Here is a 6,000-nt window from a genome sequence, read left to right as displayed (position 1 = left end):
GGAACAAAGGATCGCACTAGGAACGGGCATATTTGGAAGTATCTTTTTTGGGGAAGTGGGCGTGACCCCTCCCCCAAATCGGTTATTTGTATGTATCTCGCAAACCAATAAAGCTATATAAACCAAAATTTCTGCAGTTGGTTCTCTTTCGTACGAAACCACACACCATGAAAATAGTTGAAATCGGATAATAACCACGCCCACCTCCCATACAAAGGCTAATTTGAAAATTACTAAAAGTGGGTTATCTCACTAACGAAAAACGTCAGAAACACTAAATTTTACAGAAGAAATTGCTGAAGGAAGCTGCACTCAGATTTTTTTACAAAATGGAAAATGGGGGTGGCATCGCCCACTTGTGGGTCAAAAACCATATCTCAAGAACTACTCGACCGATTCGAATGAAATTCGGTATATAATATTTTCTTGACACCCTGGACACGTGTGGAAAATGGATGAAATCGGTTCACAACCACGAGAACTTCCCATATAACTCAATTTCGAACTCCATCTTATTCCTTCACTTTACAATATATACATAAGGAAGCAATGAAGATAGCGAAATAAAACTTTACACAAATACTGTATATGATCTGTGGCATCAATTGTGAAAAAATTCTCGAAATCGAACTATAACTTTTCAAAGCCCCGAATATCAAATATGACAAATTTTTCACCAAAAATTTTTTTTCACCGAAAATTTCAGTAAATCTCTCAGGTATCTTAATTTAATTTAGAGACATCTTCTAATAGTGTGTCTCTGTACCAGAAATGGTTAAAATCGGGTCACAACTTCCCCTAGCTCTCATATACCTAATTATAGGATTTTCAATTTGGGTCAAATTGTTTCTTAATTCTTCTTCTTCTTAATATTATTAATACAAATATATAAATAAATTGCGAGAGTATAAAATGTTCGGTTGCACCCGAACTTAGCCTTTCCTTACTTGTTATTCGCTAAAATTGTCTAACGACATGTCATCCAAATCGGGCCAAATTATTCGGTTATCACTAAATGATAGCGATTCCCATTCACAGTAACGGCAGCAATATTCTCGATTGTACCGGCAATTTTGTCTCACTGACACGGGAACATTTTGTACAGTGGATTAAAATTTTTCCACAGACGCTCTATTGTTGATCTGACTGGACGATTAAAACGGCCATAAATTGAACGTAGCGCTCTTAAAGTTGAGGTCACTGATTCCGAATTTCGGTAATAAATCGTTTTTGGACCATATACATATCTTTCCATTATACAGCAATAAAAATATACAATAGTTACATTTCCTGCGGGGAAGCTAAATGGTCCATATGATATTAATACATATGTAAGTATGTGTGCAACTACTACGTATGAGCTTGTTGATTTGATATGCATTTTGAAGTGAACAACTTTGCGAGTTTTCTACTCAACAACATCACGCACCAAACATGCCGCAATAAATTCTTTCGGAGACTGAGTTCTCTCGAGTTTGGCGGCAATTTTGAGGTGGCAGACAACCAAAATGACGGCAAGATGGCGTCGCACATATTGGCGAAGCGTGTTGGAATTTATGAATTAAACGCTTTGGGTTCACACTTAATTGTTTAGCGGTTATGTGGTTATTGAGGACGGGGAATTCGGTTCACTATTTGTTATTGAAAAACTTTTATTTTTAATAAATAGTGTGAAAATTATGGTTGAACGATTTTGATTTATGTGGATATTTATAAATATTTTTCGAGGCATATTAGCGGATTACAAGACCCCATTAGATAAACGAATATTCGGCAACTTTCATAAGCTGCAGTTTTTTCGTTTCCATTAAATAATAAATTGTTTCAAAAATTAAAAAAAAGGCTAAATTCGGTAATATTATCGCAATTTATTTATTTATTTAATTTTATTAAGATAATATAAATTTTGATGCATATATTCGACATAATAATATTAATGTGTTGAGGTACTTCCAGGGCCACTTTCACTTGCAACACTTCTGTACCTAATTTTTTCTTTATAAGGATTTAGTAGTTTTCGAGATATATAAGTAACGGCTGATCCAAGTAATTTGGCATTTCATCATGGAAAGACTTACGCCTTAACAACGCTCTATGGGCTCTTGAAAAGTTCCAGCTAGATCCGACGTTTTTGAGCCAAATTCTGTTCAGCGATGAGGACCATTTCTGGCTCTATGGGTATATATGTATGTAAACAAAGCAAAACTGCCGCATTTGGGACGCAGAGCAACCTGAAGAGATTCAAGAGCTGCCATTTTATCCAGAAAAAACAACGGTTTGGTGTGGTTTGTGGGTTAGAAATGACGCCGGTGAGAACGTAACCGAAAATGTCGGCCGCTATCGAGCCAACTATTTAATGCCTGTAATTAAAGCTAACGTTCTCGGCGACATTTAGTTTTAACAAAATATGTACGTTTTTATCTAATAGAATAAATAAAACATTGGATAACGAGTATATCGATAACAAAAAATGGTATATTGAATCCCCAATGATAAAAAATACTGGATCAATACAGATTAGTATGTCTGTTAATGAATTCCCAAAGAATTCAGATAAACTGGATGATATTGACGGCCGTTATTTGCCGTCAGTGTTTTCTGAAAATTAGAATTACCGAGTGGTTTACAATATTTTCATTTTTCTCTACAATGTCAAAGACAAAAAACATGAAGTAAAATATCTTGTTCACCGATTGGCGTTTGAATTAAAATGCATTGTGGACACTACTACCATTATTCCAGCACATGTCGAAAGTATGAATAATGATGAGAAATGCTAGTTGACTGACTCTTAATATAATGCTATTATTTATTTGCGCCTTCAATTCTTTAATTACTACGTGGTAGCGGACTCATTACTATAATCCCACGTTGATAAATGGTGATTGTTTTCCAACCACCCATCTACAGCTCATTAGGGGGCTCTCATGCATTTATGTATATGCAAACAAATATATTTATATTGCATGAGCATGGTGGAAGGGTATGCACTCCACATACACACAAATGCATTGCTGCAAGCCATTAATAAATGGCAATGCAGCTTAAAGCCTTAATGTAATCGTGGTTGCGTTAATCCCAAATACTCACACCAACTTGGAGTGCGGCAAGCGACTGGCATTAACTTGGCTGAGCTATGAAATGGCTAACCGCCTTCCAAGAAGTACTCACTTCAGATATACTCATATGATGAGTAACGGATAAAGGTCCTGTTGCATTTGTATATTTATTTGGGGGACTTCCATCTTAAAGATACTTGCTTGGTCTTTGCTTGAGGTGTATGGTGAATGGGTGTATGGTGGATGTGGTTAGTTGCTGTGAGTTGGGGATGATTATGCATCAAAATGTGAGACCAAAATGTGACAGCTGCAAAGCCGAAGGACATTTCCGCCTCTCAGCCAACAAACGCCCTTCCGTTGCAATGCAAAGCCGGCGAGTGGGATAGAGGGATGGAAAACTGCCGTACGCTTGCAACATGCGCCAATAATCATTAAAGTCAAATCACACGTGCAACGCAGCGGTGTCGTCGTTGGTAGGTAACGGAAACGCGTGAACACCGGACGTATATCAGAATTTGGCAACGTGTGCGAAGCGCAATATTTTTTATTCCAATTAACACATAAATTGCATAAAAAATAATGAACAATGACAGTGTGAAAGGAAACAGGAGTAGAACTTTGATAACTAACTTTCCACATTTCATTTATTACTTTAAAGGTTGGTGCACATTTTTGTATGTGTATATATGTATGTATATTTTCGCACTACCATACCACCACAATTCCAAAGTTGCAGTCCGAAGTCTCTGATTTCAAAACTCAGTAGAAAGCGTAATTTTCAATTACTATTGCTTGTTGTGACCCTTTTCTCTGTTCTCTGTATTGTCTACATTTAATTTTTCTAGTCGTCTCCTTTTTTTCATTTCCCTCATGCAATTCTTCTTTTACAAATACAAATAGATGCCGCTTTTGTTGTTGCGCTATGCTACCATTTGAGAACAACATAATCTTTTAAGTGGAGTACAATGTGAGTGGCGCGTGTTATTGCATATGAATGATTGAATTTTTCTGCGAAACAGCACTAACAAGAGGATTTAGCAAAAATGAGAGCTTAATTCGAGTCGCATTGCAATTTGAGTTTTGCATTACATGTTCACAAATGTACATACAAATATCCATATTTACAAAAATATATAATATTTATATGTACGTAAGTATACCAAGGCATATAAGAAAGGTTTTGACAGACGTGTAGTCAGTGAAATAAACTTGGAACGTGTTAGATATAGTGTTGATTCTGAGCAGTGTATGGAGCTGTCTAATCGGAATACACTAAAGATTTCACACCGATCTGTAACAATGGCTCAAACCTATATCGACAATTTCACTCTGAAGTCCGATCGGTATCATTTGGCTGACTGTTGGCATAGAATACTCAGTAATACCCGAACTTAACCATTCCCATATTTTTAAGTACTTAAGTAAGGTGAGATCCGAACTTAAGCCTTATTTTCTATTCTAGAGTTTAATCAATAAAGTCTTATAAGATTTCAAATTGCGAAGTACAATCCAACAGGAGTGTATTACCTATGATTCAGAAAAGTCCAATGTAGACGATTCATGAAACATGATGACCCCATAATTGTTCTACGATTAGGAATATAAAAGCCATGTTGTTAAATGAGCTTTAATTCTATGCCAAAAGAGCTTAGAGAATAGAAATAAATATTTTTGGTAGAATTTGAATCCCTTTTAGATCCCTAACAATATCGGCAAGATAATTCTTGGCGTTGGAGGAGTATTAGAATAATATGCCAAAAAAGAGACGCATTTTTAAGGCATTACATTATGTATATATTTTCCCAAAGTTCCTAGGTGGAACACAACTCTAATGCTGTTCTTGTGATGTCATTATGGGGCTTATGCAGCGTGTGCCCGATCGATCTCCATTTACGACGACGGATTTCGATGTGGAAAGATGTTTGCTTGGCCAAATCCCAGAGATCCGCGTTGCTTATAGTATTGGGCCAGAATAACCTTATAATCTAGCGGATACAGCGATTAAAAAAGGATTGTATAGTTTGTAGGGCACACGAAGTTAGGTTCCATGTTTCGCATCCATATAAAACTACTGATTTATCATTAGCGTCGAATATGTTGAGCTTTGTGCGTCTAGATATGTGCGTTGCTCTCCATACCTTGTGTAGCGCCTCAAATGCAGCGCGTCCCCTAGCTAAACGATTACTGATGTCGGCTGCTGACCCGCCGGTTTTTGTTATAAAGTTACCGAGATAGCAAAATACATCCAGTTCTTCCAACGGTGTCCCAGCGATGTAGAGCGCTTGCGCTTCAGTGTTATTGATGCTCATGACCTTTGTTTTTTTAATGTTGATTCTTAAGCCGGTTTGTGCTGCAGCGTCACCTTCCGCTTGGAGTTTTGGAGTCTTGGGAAAAAGGTTATCCTTCTTTAAGCTCAGATGGTATTTTTACGGAATTCCAAACGTTTTTCAGTAAAGGTTGCAGCATACGATTTTGGGTCAACTTTGAGTAGCTCCAGGTTGATGTTGTCGGGTGCGGGGGCTTTGTTGTTTTTCAGCTATTTAATCGCTAATAAAATAAATAAATAATAAAAATCATTGATTATTTGGCTTTCGTCTGGGTGCGTGTTGGAAATGTCACGCCTTGTAGTGTGGCTTTGATAGTCGCATGGCTGAATGGACTCTGCTGACGGCGCTGTGAGCAACTTTTGGTAATATTGCTCCCAGATGTGGGGTTGCTTGTCCTTGGAGGTCGTTAACTCCCCATTTTCATCTTTAAACGGCTTTGTAGTTTTAAAGCCTGTGTTTGTTAGCTGTCTTACCGTTCGATAAAGATATCGGGTTCGATGTATTCAGCGGCAGCTTGCGCTTTGTTTGCAAGATTGTCACTCCATCTTCTTTTGTCAGTTCTAGCACATTTCTTCATTTGATTGTTCATGTTTCTATACCGTTTGTGCAGCTCA

Source organism: Zeugodacus cucurbitae, chromosome 3 (genome assembly GCF_028554725.1).
Source record: "Zeugodacus cucurbitae isolate PBARC_wt_2022May chromosome 3, idZeuCucr1.2, whole genome shotgun sequence".
NCBI classification, from domain to species: domain Eukaryota; kingdom Metazoa; phylum Arthropoda; class Insecta; order Diptera; family Tephritidae; genus Zeugodacus; species Zeugodacus cucurbitae.
This window is presented reverse-complemented; position numbering follows the sequence as displayed.